The following is a 20,615-nucleotide window of genomic DNA, read 5'->3' on the forward strand; positions in this document are numbered from 1 at the left end:
CATATTTCAAAGCATACAATTATAATTCTTGAGTGGAAGCATAACTTTTGAAATTGACTATAAAAAGGAGACTTTGCTCCTAGGGGCCGTAGGTTATTGGTAAGATAAAACATGGTTGTGAAGGACAAAACTAATGTTTATGATAGGAGCTTATTCTCTCTCTTCTTTTTAACAAAAATGTTTAGAGGAAAGACAAAAAGCTCTCTGACAGAGTCTGAACTCTATGAAGCCAAAGTCTAATACACAAGAATAGACATATTTAAGAGGTGTTTAGCTTACCTTCTGTTAGCTGTTAGTTAATGAAGATATTGAAACAGTTATTACTTAGAAGATGACCCTAAGTGAAGAAATGTGGTTGTGTGATCTAGAGTGTGGGCTGGAGTGAACGCAACAGGAAAGAAAGCCATTATGAGTGAAACTGAAATATGAGAGCTGATAATAATTGCTGTATGTCAGGCATTGTGGTAAGATACTTGGTTTTGATATGGAGTTTCTGTATGCCACCCAGGCTGACTCAGAACTCTTGAGCTTAAGTGATGCTCTTGCCTCAGCCTTCTGAATAGTTAGGACCACAGACATGTTCCATGCCACCATGCTTGACAGACATGTTTTAAGATGCTGCCCCAATTCCCTTATGAGGTGTAAGTTCTGTCTCTGTTTTATGTAAGAGGAAACAGCTGCACCAAGGCTGACTTAGAAATTAAACATCTCACAGTAGACCAGGATACAGCCATCTCTGCCTTTGGATGAAACAGGGTGTAAAATGAGGATTTGATTCTTTATCAGAATGTTAAATATTAGTGATTTTTTTAAGTAAACAGACTGCAAAGAATTTCTACTTTAGAAAACAAAGGACTTGGTTCACTGGTTCAATTTAAGGTCATTACATGGTAGGGCTGCTAGAGAATTATTATAGTCACAAATACATTAGTTGTATGGCATCTTATGCAAGAAAGGTCATATTTTTAGCATGCTACTCACTAGTCAAACTACATTTTTAGCTTTAAAAACATTTTATAAATTATATTAATTGCACAGAATAATGAGTCTTATTTTGACATTTCCTACATTAATATAATTATCTTCTGGTTAAAAGAAGGATGCTTTATTGGTTTGACAAAAGTGGTTTTGTTTCTTTTGTTATTTGTGTATTTGTGTGTCTGGTACTGTGGATCAAACCCAAGGCCTTTTGTGTGTAGGTAAGTTCTATACCACTGAACTACACACCCCTAGCCCGTGGAATTTGATATGGGATGACTTTTTTTTTTTTGGTTTTTTTTTTTTTTTTTTTGGTTTTTTCATATGTGTTTCTCTGTGTAGCTTTGTGCCTTTCCTGGAACTCACGCTGTAGCCCAGGCTGGCCTTGAACTCACAAAGATCCGCCTGCCTCTGGCTCCCAAGTGCTGGGATTAAAGGTGTGTGCCACCACCACCTGGCCTGGGATGATCTTTTTAAATATTTATCACTTTAATTTTCTCAAATAAAAAGGAACATAGGACTTGATGTATCTTAGTGATAGAGTATTTGCCCAGTACATGCAAGGTCCTTTTATTCAACCCCTACACCACAAAAAGTAAAGTAAGATGGACAGGTTTAACATGGGAACACATAATTTAATGTTAAATGTTTGCATTCTAAAAGAATTCTTTTGTTGAAGAATCTTTAACTGGCTGGCATGGCTCAGTAGGTAAAAGTACTTGTTACCAAGCCCGAAGCTCTGAGTTCATTCTCCAGGACCCACAGGTGGGAAGAGAGAGAGGCCTGATGCTTGTGAGTTGTTTTGTGGCCTTCACACATGTGCTGTGGGATGAGCACCCTCCCAAATTAAGGAGTAAATGTAATAAATGTTTTAATAGATCCTATGAGGTTCTTTCCTGTGTAACCTAAGTGACCTTGAACTTGATAAATAGCCCAGACTAACCTCAAACTCAATATCCTACTGCCTCAACCTCCCAAGTACTAAGGATTACACAATGCTCAGCTGTGTGTGTGTGTGAGCATGAGTGTGTGCATATGTGGGTATAGAGGCCAGAGGTTGATACTGGGTGTCTGCCTCAATCACTATCCACCTTATTTGTTTGTTTGTTTGTTTGTTTATGTTTATTTATTTATTTTTCTCTGTGTAGCTTTGGAGCCTTTCTTGTTACTCGTTCTGTAGACCAGGCTGGTTTCGAACTCACAAAGATCTGCCTGCCTCTGCCTCCTGAGTGCTGGGATTAAAGGCGTGTGCTACCACTGCCTGGCTACATTTATTTATTTTTGAGGCAAGGTCTCTCACTGAACTCGGAGCTCTTTGATTTGCTTACACTGGCTAGCCAGCAAGCTCTAGTGGTCTACGGTTTCCCTACAGGTTTTCTCCAGGACTGGGGTTACAGCTTCTCTTACAGATGTAAAAGCAAGTGCCACTGCTTTTACAGAGTGCTGAGGATCCAAATTCCGGTCTCCATAGTAGTGCAGCAGACACTTTACTGACCGAGCGAGCCGTCTTTGCCAGCCTTGGTTGGTTGGTTGGTTGATTGATTGATTGATTTTAAATTAGAGCTTTCTTATATTAAGAAATACTTTTTTGCCCATTGCACATCTAATGAAGTAGACATAAAAATTTGGTACAAAATTGAGAATTGCTTTTCTTACTCTTCATACTAAATAGATTTTGTAAAGATGTATTTATTTATTTATGTGTATGTGCGTGCCTGCATGTGTTTATGTGTTCCATGTGAATTCGGATGCCCTTGGAGGCCAGGAGAGGGCGTCAGATCCCCTGGAACTGGGGTTAAAGGCACTTGTGAGTTGCCTGCTGTGGAGGCTGGAACCAAACCCCCAGTCCTCTGCAAGAGCAGTGAGTGAGTGCTTCGGTTGCTGAGCTGTCTCTCCAGCCCTTTAGAGATGGGTTTAGGACTGGGAAGAACCACGAGCCTTAAGGAGTAGAACTGATAGAGGAGTTTTCGTTGCTAGGAAGTTTCCATTTTAATAGGAGATTAGAGATGCTTTCCACTTGACTGTGGAACAGAAAAACAAAACAAAACAAACAAGGTCAACTAAGTAAATTCTAGAAAATGAACAAAACTGAAGATACATTTCCCTTTTGTAACTACAACAAAAGTTAAAAAGTGTTTACTCTAACAATTTGGGAAAATCAATATTTTTTTTAAATAACTACTTAATAGTAGATAAATTGTTATTTAGTGAGCTGGAATAGAACTCTTGCTAAGAACAATACTGTGCTTAAAATCAAATTCATAATCCCAATTGAATTTGCTGTTGGTAAAGAAGAAAGTAATATACTCAACGTTCAGTTACAGAATTCAGTAAAACAAACAAAACTCAACAAAATAAAGAAATCTGAGTAGAAAAGATGCTGATAACAAGGCAAACTAAGACAAAGGAGTGGCAATACCGAAGCCACAGAAGTAAGTAGGATTTGAGGTAAAAAAGAAAAATAGGGCCGGGCTGTGGTGGCGCACGCCTTTCATCCCAGCACTCGGGAGGCAGAGCCAGGCGGATCTCTGTGAGTTCGAGGCCAGCCTGGGCTACCAAGTGAGTTCCAGGAAAAGGCGCAAAGCTACACAGAGAAACCCTGTCTCGAAAAACCAAAAAAAAAAAAAAAAAGAAAAAGAAAAATAGACAAATATATCACAGATAGTACCAGGGGAAATATTGAAAAATAAAAGAGATTATAAAAATAAGGATTTTTATAAGAAGTTGTGAGATGGAAAACTATTAATGTTATGTCAATTTATGTGAAATCTCCTTAAAGTTATTAGGAAATACTCAAATTGATTAAAAGAAAGAAAGAAAGAAAATCTGGGCAAACTAAAACCATGGTAGGAAGTTTAAAGGGATTTTCTTCATAAGTTGATTCTAGGGCTAGATTGTTTTGCCGGTGAATTCTTTTATACTTTCAAGTACTATATAATATTTATGGTGAGAAATATACTACTGATTATAAAAAGATGAAAATATACCCAATTAATGCTATAAAATTCTGAAAAGTCCAGAGAAGGGTTGTTTTTATTTTTTATTTATTTATTTATTTTTTGACAGGACCTCATGTAGCACAGGCTGTCCTTCAATTGACTGTGTAGCAGAGGCTGGCCTTGAATTTCTAATCTTCCTGCCTCCCCCTCCCAAGCTCTTCGATTGTAGGTGTGCTCCAGTATACCTGGCTCAGCAAGTGATTTTCTTTTTCTAGGGAGCTATGTTTTTCCTTGTTAGTTCATTCAAGAAGTCAAGGAAAGTCAGCACTGTGTCATGCTGGTATACGAACATCGCAGGGACAGAGAAGCTTCCGGTGGATCTGATAAGGATTAACAGACAAGCAAATAACCGAGTTTAGTAATTCTGGGAAGTGCTCTGAAGACAGTGTGGTATAGCAGAGTTAATGGCTAGAAGACTCTCTGATGGCATGGTTTTTGAGATAAAAACCTGTAATGAGAGAGGAAAAGAAAAGGAAGTGGAACTATTCTCTCCTACAAAGGCCCTAATGGCATGTGAGATGTTGGCTAATATACGTGAGAGATTTTCTTTGTGTGTGCGTATGTATGTGTGCAACATATGCTCAAGTGTGTATAGGTCAGAAGTTGTCAGATATCGTCCTCAGTAACTCTCTACTTTATTTTTTGAGACAGTGCCTCTCAATGAATCTCTAGTTTACCAATTCTGCTAGACTAGAGAACCAACAAGACCCAGAGACCCTCTTGTCTCTGCCTCTCCAGCATTGGGATTACAGGCGTACACTGCCACAGCTGGGCATTTGTGTGGGTTTGGGGATCTGAATTCAGTTCCTCATGCTTGCTTGGCAAGCACCTTACTGGGCAGGCCATCTCCTAGCCTCCTTGATGAGTATTAATAAGTGAGAGTTGAAAGGATGATAAATGGCACTGGTTGTGACCCGTGGCTCTGGTTACCACGTGGAAAGGTCATGGTCACAACAGAACCCAGTGTTAAATTTTCAGAGCTTTATTAGGAGGGAAAAAGGAGGGGGAGGGGAAAGAGGAGAGCCAGGCCTGGAGAGAGAGAAAGATGGTGGGGGGAGGGTAGGAGGGAACAGGGCAGAGCAGAGAGAGCGAGCAGAGAGCAGAGATAGAGGGTGGGGTCTGTGTCCGGCTTTTAAGGCGCATACGTAGTCACCAGCGCACACTGATGATGTAAGACACAAGACCTTGAACTGGAGTGAGGGCAGAATCCTAACAAGAGTGACTTATCTGGTCTACATAGTGAGTTCCAGGGCAGTCGGAGCTACATAGAGAGAGCCTGCCTCAAAACAACAGCAGCAGCAACAGCAATACCAGTAACAGCAACAGCCAGACAAAAACCAAATGTTGTTCATTTGTCTTACTCAGTTTTCTGGTGGTCTAGTCTGAGAAGATACATTGGGTCCCTGTTACTCCATCATGGCAGTTTGTGGAAATTCATGATCATCTTTTCCAGTTTCTTCTACTATGGGCTAAGATGTGGACCTAATCAAGAAGCAGAAAATAAGTGACCAGTGGACACCCAGCTTCGAGCAAGTCAGTTAATTATACTACCCCCTCTAAGGCTCAGGGATCACTGTGTTAGAGAATAGGAAGTATGTAAGAACCAGAATATAGGGTGAAAGGCTACAAAATGCCACTTCCTAGACTCGACATAGCTACTGTAATCATTAACTCCTATCATCTAGAGTTACTGTACTAGACCCATGTAAGACCAGCTGTATCAACAGTCAGTCAAGGAAGCGGGAGGGGCTCACAGGCCCTACCTACCCTCCGAACTATTGGTTAGTCGGTAGATTCTGGGACAGGAGGAGTCACTGTCTTTAGTTGTCTGCCCTCTGTAGAACCCACTCTGGTTCATAGCTCCAAACTCATAGTCTCTGGGCCTGGTTGATCTTGGTAGGTTGTAAGCTCAAATAAATAGGCATGAGTGCTCTAGAGAGACTTGCGGACAAGGGTGCTAAGGAGGTAAGAAGAGAGAATGGTCAGTATGCAAAGCATACATACATAAAACTGTAAAAAAATTAAAATATAAAAATATGTGGACCTAAGAAAGAGAAGTCAGAAGAGCAGCTGGCAAGTTCTCAGTACTTCTGGTATTGACTTACCTGTAACTGAGTAATAGAAATCCCTGGTTTCCTGTGCCTCAGGCCTTGGAATCTTAATGAACAAATGATCCAGGACTGGGGCAGGGGTGTAACTCAGTGATAAGCTTTTGATTAACTTGTGCAATACTCTGGTTCAGTCCCCAGAATGGACACATACGCAAACACACAAATAGGACATTTTGACCTTGGTCAAGTACTACATGGTGTTTGAAAGTTCTTTTTATTACTTTTTTATTTATTATTTATTACTTTATTACTATTACTTTTGCTTTTTGGTGAATTAAGACCCTTATTTATTAGCTTTTTTCTCAGCTGGTTTTTTTTTTTTTTTGAGACAGGGTTTCTCTGTGTAGCTTTGGAGCCTGTCTTGGAACTCACTCTGTAGCCCAGGCTGGCCTCAAACTCACAGAGATCCACCTGACTCTGCCTCCCCAGTGCTGGGATTAAAGGCGTGCGCCACCACTGCCCTGCAAACAGTTGGATCTTTATGCATTGTGTCATTCATTTTGTGAGCTGCTTCTTTGGTTATGGTATTCTCAAACAAGAAATGAATGGGTAAACGAGTAACTGAATAAGTGTAGATTCATAGAGTCATAAATGCAAGTCAGTTTTCAATCCCACTGGTCATCATAGATGAGACAGATTTGAAATTGTGGCAATTAGTGCTGTCAACTCGACAGAATCTGTAACCGCCTAGGAGACCAACCTCTGAGCATGCTTGTTAGTGGGTATCTTGATTTTGTTAAGTGATGCTGGAAAACTCATCTAAATTGTGGGTGGAACGTTCCCTGGACAGGGGATTCTATACTGTATAAAATGGAGAAAACTAGCTGAGCACACGTTTGCATTTCCTCCTCTGTTTCCTGATAATGGATGCGGTGTGACCAGCTGCCTCAGGCTCCTGCGGCCTTACCTTCTCTACCGTAACTGTATGTGGAACTGTGAGCTGCAAGAACCCCTTTCTTCCTGAAGCTGCTTGCGTCAGAGTATTTTCTCACAGCAACAGGAAAGGAAACTGGTTCTAAGTGAGGCAGGGTTGTGATGAACCTGGTCATGTGCTTCTTAGGCCTTGGAAACTGGTTTGAGAGGAATGTGAAGGAGTTTGCAACTTTGGGTTAGAAAAGTCATTGGATGCTGTAATCAGTTTGCTCACACATTCTCATGAGAGCTTGGAAGACAAGAATGCCGAGGCAAACACGGACAGCAGAGGCCTGCCTCTTGAGGTTTTGGAGGAGAACAAGGACTCTATCAGGAACCATAGTTTGGCCAAGGATCTGGTTTCATTCTGCCCATGTCCTGAGAATGTGAGTAAAATTGAACTTGATAGATCGTGCTCTAAAATTTGACAGGAAATTTCAGGACAGATAAGCATTCAGATTGATTCTGAGAGAGCAGCTGTAATATCTAAACTCATGTGAAGGAAGAAAGCCTAAACTGAAGGGGTCCTCACTTCTCAACACTTCTCAACAGCAGCTGCCTAGATGGCAGGGTTTTGGCAGGGTGAGCACTCAGAAGCTGGCTCGACTGTGGTCCACATATCTAGCTGATTGCAGAACTAAGGCATTGTTGGTGTGGCCTTGTTTTTTGAGGCACGAATGGTGCAAGATCCTAAGGAGTCATGGAGTCTTGCTTGTGCCATGGTTTCAGAAAGCAGCTGAGGCCAGGTGATAAGTAGCAGGACTGGAGTCCCTGCAGAAATGGTCTTTGAGAGAGCATTGTGTGAAGCTGTGAACGTGAAGTCCAAGTTGCAGTAGAGACTCCAGGATGGTAGAGATGTCAGAACCATGAGCTCTCCACCAAGAAGAGCTGAAGACAGAGTGTGTAAGAGACTCCGTGTGGTACTGCAGGAGGCAGAACTGGGACTCTTCTGTCACAAGCCCCAGATGTTGGACTTGGAGGTGTGGGATGTGCGGACTGCCTGCTGTATTTTGGACTTGCTTTCTGATCATTCTTTGTTATGCTCTGATCTCTTTTGGAGTAAAAATGCTTACTAGCTGCTTCAAACTCCTGCTGCCGCGATGGTCCACAGCCGGGATCATCTGCCACGACGACTCCTTTCTCCTTTGAGTTGCTTTTGTCAGAATAGTGTGTCACACCAGCAGGAAAAGAGACTAAGATGACTATATATTTTTTTCTTATTTTTTTAATTCATTTTACATACCAACCACATATCCCCCTCTCATCCCTCCTCCTGCTCCCCCCACCCTTATCTCCTCCTCCAACAGGGTAAGTTCTCCCCTGGGGGGGACAGCTGAGCCTGGTACATTCAGTTGATATTAAAAAAAAAAAAAGCTAGGCTTAAAAACTGTTCAAAAGCTTTGCTGACAGCAGTGTATGCTCATCCATAGCCATCTTCTCTGGAACCCTAAGACTGAGTTCAGTTCTTTTCCACATTCCGACAAACTGCTTGCTTTCCCTCACCTGTGTTTGCTTTACTAATCTCTTCACACATTATAATTTTCTGGATAAATTTCAGTAATTCTGGAAATTCTTGGAATTTAATTGCTTTTCTTTTTTGGCGAAAATCACAGTTTCAGTTTTCTATAGAGAAACCATGAATTAAATAGCTTCCTTTTTCAGTCAGCTGGAGACTTCTAACAGATTGATATCCAGCACTTGGGTGATAGATAGTATTTGATAAAATGCAGATTGGTGACATCAATATCGCGCAGCACTGATAATTCTGTGGTCTATTTTGAGAGACTGCACAATTTCTAGTGCCTTTAATTGCCCTTGCTTGGCTTGCAACAGACAACTTTTGCATCACAATAGCTTTTTATTTTAGTGCTCTATCATGATTCAGTCTTTCTGCAAACTATTTCAAATAAATCAGGCTTTCAAATTAAGTTAAAATCCAACCGCATGTGAGTTTACCTAAGCTCTTGGCATCCGTGGTCCTAGATGGATGTAACGAAGGGTAGGGAGTCCCATCGGCTTACACACAGGAGACAGAGACATTTTTACAATGTCCTGTTTCACCTGTTTAATTTGATTATCCTTTCTGAGATTCAGCATCTTCATATGTTAAGAAAATTAATTCTCTTTAAAATTGAGGAAATGTCATTTAGGGACTTAATAACAATAATCATAAAATCTGTCAATGGTATAATTGCTTATATTAGAATAACCAAATAGCAGTTAGAAAATGTAGTGTTGAGCCTGTCCAGATACAGATGTTATGGTTAACGTTTTAAAATTGAAAAGCTAGTATAACCATATAAAAAATAGGAATCTAAAATAAGAAAACTGTAAAGCAGTGATTTTATACAGTGAAGCACATTTTTAATAAAGAAATTTGTATAATTAAAACTTTTTAAAAGTCTTTCCAGCCGGGCGGTGGTGGCGCACGCCTTTAATCCCAGCACTCGGGAGGCAGAGCCAGGCGGATCTCTGTGAGTTCGAGGCCAGCCTGGGCTACCAAGTGAGTCCCAGGAAAGGCGCAAAGCTACACAGAGAAACCCTGTCTCGAAAAAACCAAAAAAAAAAAAAAAAAAAAAAAAAGTCTTTCCAAATGTGACCTTAAATGATTACTGCTTTATAAAAAGATTTTAGCAAGTATAAGACATTCCCATTGGAATATAGACAACATAGAATAAATAGACATATGGAAAAGAGTTGAACCTCATTGGAAATTAAAACAATAATAATTTTTTCTTATTGAGCAACAATAAGAGGTCTATGGGGAACCAAATAGGCACACATTACTTTTTGAATTGGGACAATTCATTTGAAGCAATACGGTAGTACATGTCATAAAAGCCATACACATATCCAAGGCTATTGATTTGATGATAGTACTTTTGGGAACTGGCTCTAAGTAAACAATCCCAGGGATAACAAAGCTGTGTTAGAACTATATTCACAATAGTATTACTATAATAGTAAAAACTAAAGATGACCTAATTGGTTAGCAGTGGGAAATTTGATGCCTAATAGTTCATTTTGCTTACATAGAAGTGTAAGCACTGTTGCAGTAGAGATGATACCATTTTTGTTCTGTGCTGTAAGCCAATGCCAAGAGTAGCATGGATTTTACAGTGGTTACTCAACAATTACTTAGTATTGATTTTTAAGATGATCAAATCCATGGAATAATATGTTTTAAAAAGCTAAAACATATGATGAAGCTTTCTTTGCTTGTTTTGCTTTTAAAACAAGGTCTCTTGTAGCCCAGGCTGGCTTCAAACTCAGTATGTAGCCAAGGATAGCCTGAACTCCTGATTTTCCTTCTTCCATCTTTCAAGTGCTGGGATTGTAGGCATGTACTACCTACCACACCTGGTCAGAACCTCTGTTTGAGAAACTTGCTAAAAGAGACGGGGAACAAACATGTAGTTTGGTGGAGGTTTTTTTTTTGGGGGGGGGGGAGGAATTTGCAATAGGGTTTAAAAGTTTAGAGGGGTCTGGATTCTCTTGTGAGCCTGGAGGTAGGGAAGACATTCTGGGGAGACCAGGGCCAGCCTGCCAGCAGGGACTGACTGGAGGACAGGTAGGAGATGTAGACAGGGAAGGGCAGGCTTCTGAGTGTGCTCGCAATGCAGTCTGCTCGGTAAGACTTCGTTCTTCAGCATAGGGAGCCACTGATGGGTTTGTTTTCCAAAACAGAATTAAGAGCTGTATAATTCCAAAGGTTAATCTGGCTTTGATAGGGACACCAGACTCACAGACTAAGTGTTGTGTGTTAGGAATAGACTACTGCTTCATGTGAGTTGTTTTGGTGGCGGCTGTAAGCTGGGGTCCTCGTTTTAAACTGTGAATAGAATTCTGGCCATCTATGTTTTTGAACAAATACTATCTTTGTTAATTCTGAAAGATGCATTTTGTTGTGGGAAAAGATAGTGCTATTACAGTAAATTGAAAAACAATATAGGAATTTTACTGATAATTTACAGAATGTTTAATGATAAAATAGAACTGTTTTTAGAAGTGTCTGTTGACTTTAACCAACCAGTGTGAGTCTTTTCATTTGCTTCTTACAATCTTCTCTCTCTCCACTGAGGACAGAAGAACACTAGCAACTGTCATTGTTTTGTCAAATATATTGCTAAGATATGTTTATAAAATTGTAATACTCTAGTAAGGAATTCAGTTTGAAATGTTGTTTACATTATAAATTGAAGATCAGGTTTTCTCTTTAGGGCTTTTGAAAAAGTAGGCTTGTTTCCCTAGCATTTAACATGTTAGCAGCAGTTGGGGAGTGAAAGTTGACATTTATGAAGCAGGCTGTTGTGCTGGATTAGGATCCTGAAATCTATTTGAAAAGAACTAAGAAGAAATTTTAAAGAAAAGCCAACTTGTTTCCAATTATTGTGTAAAACTAATTCTTCATTGTTCATGCAATGGAAAACCATCATAAATTTATCTTTAGATAAACATATGCAGACTTTTAAAAATGACATTCTAATAAGCAGTTACCCAGTGTTTCTAAGCATCCTTGTTAAAATTCAGTATTTTAAAAATTAAATGAAAGCTTTGTACTTTCTACCAAATGGTGACTTTTTAATTGAATTGACTACTCAGTTAAATTGTTTGAAGAGTAGTTTAGAAGAATATGCCCAAATGCCTAACAGAACTATTTTATGTCAGAGTTAGGTGCTGAGCTGAGGTGTGCAGGGTAGGCTGTGTCTTACCGGAGTCATGAGATTGAGTAATTTCCTCATCTAGTATGACTGTTTGCTGTGCATGCCAGATGTTGGGTTTGCACAAAGGTGTAGGATTGTCTGCTAGTCCTTATGGACTCATGATTACTTATAAACTGTGCAACAGATTTTGAGATGAAAATGGTTGTAATATGTCATGGGACCACAGAGATCATTTGGAGGGGACCTAGGGCAGAGAAGAGTTGGAGCTGTGCAGAGAAGATGCTCGAGCCAGAACTTGAGTGAGGAACAGGAACACACTCCCTGGACTAGGGAGATGGCTCTGTCAGTAAAACGCCTGCCACAGAGGCACAGGAGCACACATCTGTAACCGCTCAGCATTGGGGTGCCAGTGAAGGAGACAGGAGAATGCTTGGAGCTAGCTCATTGGCCAGCCACCCTAAGCAAATCTCCAGTGTTAAGGCAAAGACAATACTGAAGTCATCCAATATTAACTTCTGGCCTGAATGCGTATGCACACACGGGGCATGTGCACTGCCCCCCAACACATACACATACACACTTGTGCACACACACACACACACACACACACACTCAAGAACACACTCCCTGGAGAAGAGGGAAGAAAGATGTTGGCATTTAGAGTGTGTCAGGAAGACATAGAGAAAGATGTTCTTTCTTTTGTCTCACTAAACCCATCTACATATGTATTTTGATTTCTTTAATTGGTACATATAGAATAAAACTTCTGCTATCAGCCAAACCACTTCTTATTGAAGTCATGTAGGAGCTTTTCTATATTGAAGCTGAAATTACCTGGATTGTAAAGCATCATGAAGACTCATTTTGGTGAGATAATAGGAATGTTTATGGTAGTGATTACATCAGTGCTTATTTTGGTTAAAACTCTTTGTTCTATATATTTAAATCTGGCATATTTTATTGTGTATTAACTTTATCTCGATAATATTAAAATGGTGTGTGAAATCACACTTGTTTCAAATTAGCATTTTAAGAACTGAGTTCCCAAGGAAGAAGTTTTCAGTTATCCATCACCAAATACAAAATTAAGCATAAATTATTTTTTAATTATTATTATTTTTCAAGACAGGTTTTCTCTGTGTGGTTTTGGTTCCTGTCCTGGATCTTGCTCTGTAGATCAGGCTGGCCTCGAACTCACAGAGATCTGCCTGGCTCTGTCTCCCAAGTGCTGGAATTAAAGGCGTGCGCCACCACTGCCTGGCTAACCATAAATTGTGCATCAGAGACCAGAATATATAAGTCCAGGCTTTCATGGAACTGACTTTTTAGTGGAGGAGACAGATATTAAAGAGAAAAATATTTAACTTCAGGTAACTAAGTGTTATGAAAAAAATGAAATAGATTATTGTGACACCTAGCCATTTGTAGAAGGGAAGAATTGTCATTTTAGTTAAGGAAACCGATTAAAGCCTCAGTGGGTCAACATTGCTCTGGTTCATTGGTTATGTTCCTTTAATCTGATGGACCACTGAACTCACTGTGGCTAGAAGTTTGAGGAGCTGTGGAACTTGCCGCCACGGTTATTACACAGGATATAATGCTGGGAATGAAGAGAATGAAACCACAGAGTGGGTGTGGGAGGTGAGAATACAGCTCAGTGCTGTAAAGGGATCAGTCAGTAAACGCAGTCCAGTCCTTCTCCTCTCCTTTTGGAACTTCGAAGACAAAAATGTTACATTTTCTCAGATTGGTCCTCATTTCCCTAAGGCTCCAATGATGATTTTATATTCAGATTTGATTGTTTCTATTGATCTGTCTTCAAGTGCACTCTTCATTCTTCATATATCTTCATTTGCTTTTAACTTAATCCTGTGAGTTTAATTTTGGATATTGTATTTTTACTTCTAACATATCCATTTGTTAATATATTCTTTTTCTTTGCTGAAACTTTGTGTTTTTCCATCTGTTTCAGTTGTTTTCAGAATTGTTTTTGGAACATTTTACTGATGCTGCTCTAAAGTCCTTGCCAGATAATTCCGATATCTGCATCATCTTAGTATTGGTATCTGTTAATTTTCTCACTTAAGTGGAGATTTTCCAGAAATGGTTTCACTTTTCATAATGAGAATATTATAAAGACCAATTAGGAAAATATGACTAAAGAAGAAAATAAAGCCAATCGAGCTGTTTAAGCTCAATGTTTTTCTCTATAAAGCAGAAAAAATACCTACTTTTTAGACTTATTGTAACGATTTTTACATAAGAACATATCAGAAAACATTCACTTTGCTTTTCTTTTTTCTGATCATAGTATTTTGAAATCATTACCTTAACAACATAGCACTTCACACACACACCAGTTCTCTAAGTCCTGTTTTTAATATAGAGATCAGCCTGTTCCTTGACACAGGCTTGGCTTCTGTTCTTAAACCTAGTGTGCCTTCCTTATCACAGACCTAGGAAGCCCCTCCACCTTATTCTGTCCTTTAGCAAACCCCCCATGCTAATGCTCATCTATGAGAGAAGTCGGATGAGGTATGGAGGTATCTTTCTCTTCCACCCTGAGGATATAGCACATGGGAAAGGTAGAAGATGGGAGAGGAAGGAAACCAGAGGGAGTGAGGACAAGTTAGCATGGCAAAGTGACAAACTTAGGAAGTCTTTACAGCTTCTAAAACCCTCTGGAGCCATGGGCTCTTCCCGAGTTGGTCATTAGAAGCCTTCCCCTGACCCCCAATCCCCTTATGAGGTGTAAGTTCTATCTCTGTTTTATGTAAGAGGAAACAACTGCACAAAGGCTGACTTAGAAATTAAACATCTCAGAGTAGACCAGGATATAGCCTGGATAGTAGTAGTTTTAAACTATATGCACACATTTATATTCATAGATGTATACTCAAAAAGTGGTTTATGGCATGATCACTTACAAAAGACTGTTTAGAAGTATAGCTAAAGTGAGAAAATTTGAAATAACTGAAACAGACTAGCAAAAATGATGTGAGGTAAAACTAAAAAGAGAGGAACTCTGTCTTGTAAGATTTATGGATTTTAAGAGTTTTGAGGAGTTATTGAATGGTCTGAAATAGGTGAATGACCTTCTTAGGTCATATCTTTTAACAATAAGGTCTTTATTCATTAATACAGAAAAAGAATTAGTGGGGGGAAGTTAAAGCTATATTAAAAGGATTAGCTTATAAGGTATTTATTTCTTGGGTCTTTCAGAAATTTTGGGAGAAATCATGGTCCTAAAGTCTTTTTTAGTATTATGACCATTGTGATGACAAATAAAATTATTATTACAGACAGTTCTGTTTCTCGTGTGCGCGTGTGTGTGTGTGTGTGCGTGCGTGCGTGTGTGTGTGTGTGTGCGTGCGTGTGTGTGTGTGTAGGCGTGTGTGTGTGTGCGTGCGTGTGTGTGTGCGTGCGTGCGTGTGTGCGTGCGTGCGTGTGTGTGTGCGTGCGTGCGTGTGTGTGTGCGTGCGTGTGTGTGTGTGTGTGTGTGTAGGCGTGTGTGTGTGTGTGTGTGTGTGTAGGCGTGTGTGTGTGTGTGTAGGCGTGTGTGTGTGTGTGTGTGTGTGCGTGTGTGTGTGTGTGTGTGTGTGTGTAGGCAGGCCAGAGTAACCTCAGGAGTTGTTCCTTAGTAGTCATCCACCTCTGAAAAAATTCACTAGCAGGTGTGTGGACACATGTGCAAGTGTGTGTGCACATGATGAGGGGTGCATGCCTCAGTGTGAAGGTTGGGACAACTTTGTGAAGTTAGTTTTCTCTTTCCCCTTGTGGATTTCAGGACTGAACTCAGGGCTGTGGCAACAAGTGCCTCTATCCATTGAACCATCTTGGCAGCCCCTGTTTTCCTGTTTTTGACTTTAAAAATCACAACCTATTCTTTGTTGTTTGTTTATTATTTATTTATTTTTCTTAGTTTAAAAGTGTGTGTTACCAGGCCGTGGTGGCGCATGCCTTTAATCCCAGCACTCAGGAGGCAGAGGCAGGTGGATATCTGTGAGTTTGAGGCCAGACTGGGCTACAGAGCAAGTTCCAGGTCAGCCAGAGCTACACAGAGAAACTTTGTCTCAAAAGAACAACAATAAAGTTGATGTGTATGATATTTTGTAAGTGTACTGTGTGCATGCCTGGTACCCAAGGAGGCCAGCAGAGTATGCCGGAACATCTGGAGCTGGAGTTACAGGTGGTTGAAAGCAGCCATGTGAGTGAAGGAACTGAACACCTCCCCACATGCTGCTGAGCCCTCTCCTCAGCCCCAGATTACCTGCTGTCTTTTAAGACACTGTGGCCCAGGCTGCCCTTGAACTCATACTACTCCTCTGCTTTCTAATGCCAGGAATACAGATGTGTGTTATCACTCCTCCATTTTTTTTTGTGTTGTATGCTCCACTTATTATTTTTAAATAAATAAATGGGGTTTAGTAACCAGTCTTCCATCTGGAGTGTCTAGTGAATATTTTGGTTTCAACAGTATTGCCATCCTTGGAGGGGGGGTGGGTGAGGCTTTTTAAGTGCTACCACACTGTGCTGGCTTGTTTTTGTTTTTGTTTTCTTGAAACAGGCTCTATGTAGCCCAGACTAGCTGAATATGACCCTGAACTTATCTATCATTCTCGTACCTCCACCTTCCACATTCTGGGGTTGTCAGCATGTATCAGGATGCCTGGTTTTATGTGGTGCTGGTGTTTACCTGGGCTTGGTAAGCATTCTACCAACTGAACTGTATTCTCATCCCCTGGCTTGGCAACTTTTAAAAATATCTATGCAGTTTTTGAAATGTTATTACACAGGCCCTGGTTTTGAAAATAGCCAAAAATAGAATAATGAACTCCTGCTCGTCTTAAACAATTAATGAATACTCAGAGTTAAAAATAATAAAAGTAAATTTTAAAAAACTCCTGGTTTGTGATATAAGTAATTTTCATTGGACATTGAACATTGTGGGTACTATGTTCTGAGATTCTGTAATCTAGTTAAATGTCCTGATGTAGCTGGGTATGGTGGCAAAATCCCTGTACTCCCAGCACTTGGAAGGCTGAAGTAGGAAGATTTTGAGCTTGAGAGTAGACTGTGCTATGTAAAGTAACACCCTGTCTCAAAAAACAAAACTTGACTAACCCTTCATTTAGCTAGCCTCTGCTATTACTGCTCCAGCATGGGAAGGTGGCTGCTACCTCATTATTACCCCATGGGTAGGATTTCAAGTCCCCACTTTGCCTCTCTTAATATTCAAGTTGGGGGTTACTTCTCCATATTCTCTGGTTGAGAGAGGTAAGAGTACCTCATTGCCTCATTAATATTAATACTCCCCATGTGACCTCTACAGGGGCATGTTCCCTGTAGTGTGTATTGGTAAAAGGCCTAACTCAATGCTAGCTTTCCTCCGACACTAGCCTCTGGCAGAGAGGGTAATGTCAAGTGAGTTTCCAAGCATTCTGCATGGCTTTTATTGACAGCATAGAGAAAGGCCTTGTTATCAGCTAGGAGGCACTGATTAACTGCTGGTCTCTGATACTACTATGGCAGGCAGAACTCGGCTTCCTGTTGTAGCCTGAGGAGTGTCGCTCAGACAGGCTTCCCTTTGACCTGTGCTGGTAATGGTGGAATGGGGACTATGGAGCCCCAACTCCTACCCCACCCCCCACCCAGTGTTTTTGTGTTTGGCTAATTAAATAGCTTTCATCTGCATTGTCTTGTTCCTGATTGTTTGGCAAGGGCAAGCAGGATTTTGTTTAGGTTGGTTACTTGGTTGGTTGATGTTTTTAGGGAGGTCTTGGCTTCTGGGTGTTTCCAGGCTGCCAAGTTCTTTGGGTCCAATTCTATCATATACAAGGTACAAAAGAAAACTCATAAATGTTTCACATGATTTTTCTTGGGTTCTGAGATCCATACATGGTCTGTCTTCTCTCTATCTTCAGATTTCATATGTATGTGATAAATATGTCCAGGGCTTTTAGTTTTACTTGGAGGGAGAAATAGGGAACGGTTCCTCCTTTCCAGAGGTGGAACTCAGCAAGTACTTTTAAGTTTTTTCTTTCTCTTTGTATCTGTGGTGTGTGTGTGTGTGTGTGTGTGTGTGTGTGTGTGTGTGTGTGTGTGTGTGTCTGTCTGTCTGTCTGTCTGTCTGCGACTGTGTTGTGTGGTGATGGGGAGCAAACCTAGGACACCATAGAGAACTCTACTGCCAACTCAAGTATTTTAAATTTTCAATTGCTTTGTTTTCATTTTAATTATAACTAAAAGTCCTTTTTCTCTCTGCATGTTGCTTGATTGGGTAAAATTTTGTTTCTGTGACTTACTTTTAGGACTTTACTTTATAAAATGAAAATGTAGCTCATTATCTCAAAATTTAAGTTTCCAAATTAATCTTTTATTCTTAAGAATTGTTTTGTATTAAGAATGATAATTTCTTTATTCCATTTTATTAAAATATATACATAAGTTCTCTAGTTTTGCTTGCTTCAAAAATAATGTAACTTATATGTTAGTTACACTTTTTTTGTATGGTGCTGCGAGGTCCAACCAGTTACAAATACCTTGTCAAATCAAGAATGACACTTTATATTATGCTTGCTTACTATTTTCTTCATTTTCTAAATTAGATTGCATTAATTTTACATGACTGATCCAAGAAGATCCAGCTGACTATCATTGTTTTCCTAATTTCAGGTTCCCTTTATGGCTGTTTCAGAGAATGAATTAACCTCCTAGAAAAATCACTGTATACTTCCATAACAGATTTAGAAATAAACAGGGTAAGTATAATGTCAAATAGTACCTGGATTTTAGCCTGTACTTGACTATGTGACAAAGTAGATACCAAGAAGAGTTCTTCTGCTGTTACCTTTCTGGCTGTCTGCAGTAGTTTTCAATTTTCTGTCTGATCAGGGACCTCTTTGATGGTATTCTTAAAGCTGTAGATCTTTTCACAAGCATTCACATAAACCCAGTCAGATTTGGACCTTCTCAGCACACGCATACATGCATGAATGCACACACAGACAACCATCAATAATAAGTAAAAAGTAAATCTATTTTAAAAATAGTATGCAACTTATTTAGTTATGAAATGAGAATAAAATTAAAGATTTTCCTAAATTGTAAAAATTCCCCTAAAGACATCAACATTTCTTGAGGTTCTCACCACTTAATGTGAAATTGTTCCCTAATATGAAAGTTCTAGCTTTTTCTCACTGTTGGCAAGTGACCACTCCTGTTTCACCACACTATCCCACCGAAAGCCCTGCTACCACGGGCACTCAACTATCAAATGATTGAATTATTTAATAACTCAAAAGGAGTCCTAATGTTGGAAAAGAGGAAACTTTGATTTGAAAAAGAAATCTTTTTCCAAACAGTGAACAAGAGTGACATAAGTTAGGGGTGGTGGTGCAGGCAGTCCTAACTCTGAGGGGGCAGAGGCAGGGGATCTCTGTGAGTGCAGGGCCCTGGTCTACTTAGCAAGTTCCAGCCAACCCCAGGGCTACATAGTGAGACCCAGGACATGGCCAACTTAAAAAAATAATACTTTGATCATGTTTTTCCTCTTTCCTGACTCCTCCCTGATCCTCCCCTACACACCCAACTTTATGTTCTTCCTCTCTTTAAAAAAAAAAAGTAAAGAAACAAAAAAGCCCACACAAAAAAATCAAAGCAAACAGATAAAAGACCATTATGATAAAAAAAAAAAAAAGCCCAAACAAAGCAGAATGATGAAAATTTCACAAAGATATGTAACATGAATTGCTAGATGGTCTTATTAATAAAAAACCCGGAGCCAGACATTGGGGTGAAAGCTGAAAGAACAGAGACGCAGAACAAGCCATCCACAAGCCCTTACCTCTAGGAAATCCTCAGTCTCAAGACAGTGAGTTTCTGTTTTCTCACACCTTGTATACCTTTTTCTACCCTGCCATCTTACTTCCTGGGATTAAAGGCATGTATGCTTCCCAAGCAAAAGCATGAGATCTCAAGTGTTGGGATTAAAGGTGTGTGCCACCACTGCCTGGCTCTGTTCCCAGTGTGGCCTTGAACTCACAGAGATCCAGACAGGATCTCTGTCTCTCGAGTGATAGGATTAAGGGTGTGTGCCACCACTGTCTGGCCTCTATGTCTAATCTAGTGGCTGGCTCTGTCCTCTGATCCCCAGATAAGTTTTATTGGGGTACACAATATATCACCACAAAGATACACTTGAGTTCATTTTGTGTTGGCCAACTACTACTAGGCATGGGGCCTGCCTTGAAGTGTGATTGATAAACCCAGTGACACTCATTGGAAAAAGCTGATTTTCCCTTTGTTGATGAGTATCAGCTGTAGGGTAGCTTCTTGGTTAGGGGTAGGAGTCCGTGTCTCCTTTCCTCTCAGCACTGAGACCCCATCTGGCTTACCCTGTGGAGGTATTGTATGTGCAGGCAACTTCCTTCTAATACTATGGGTCCCATCTCAGACCATACTCATAGAGCTCTTAGGAAGCAGCCTTGTGCTCTTAGTTTCTTTTTACCAGTGTCTCTGTTACAAATCAAATTCAGCAGTTCCCTCATGGGGTTATTAGTTGGATTCCTAAGGTGTTGTCCACTGTAAGAGAATGCATCAACACTGGAGGATTACTCACCACTGGAGGATTACTCCTTGCTGAGGCAAATGTCCTAAGACTATGGGGCTCAGAGATGAAGAACTCCGATGGCTCCTCTGAAAATCACATCATTCTGTCTTGTTACTATTAGCTTCATTTTCTGAAATTTCAAGAAACCTCTGCTCAAATTTCTGTTCCCTCCTACTTTGTAAGTTTATATTGTTTTGAAGTGGTAACCATAGTTACCAACTAGCAGAGGCTCATCAGGAACTTCAGTAACAGTCAATTTCATAGCTGGGAGCAGTTCGATCTAGATAGGAGTATAAGAATAAAGCTACCCCATAACTTAGTTCTTCACAAGTGAGTGTCT

At 40.1% G+C, this 20,615-nt stretch overlaps 1 protein-coding gene across 8 annotated transcripts in view; it reads left to right on the forward strand.

Moving 5' to 3' along the window:
• The window catches only part of Ncoa1 (nuclear receptor coactivator 1), a 336,679-nt gene that overhangs the window by 200,196 nt on the left and 115,868 nt on the right, over positions 1-20,615 (forward strand). For all 8 annotated transcript variants that reach the window (XM_052745992.1, XM_052745990.1, XM_052745993.1 and 5 more), the window contains one exon: positions 18,340-18,425. The gene's annotated coding sequence lies outside the window, so the exon portion shown is untranslated. The remainder of the gene's footprint in view (positions 1-18,339; positions 18,426-20,615) is intronic.

The sequence above is a fragment of the Peromyscus californicus genome, unplaced genomic scaffold, assembly GCF_007827085.1.
Source record: "Peromyscus californicus insignis strain IS unplaced genomic scaffold, ASM782708v3 Scaffold_1__1_contigs__length_55948999, whole genome shotgun sequence".
NCBI classification, from domain to species: Eukaryota; Metazoa; Chordata; class Mammalia; order Rodentia; family Cricetidae; genus Peromyscus; species Peromyscus californicus.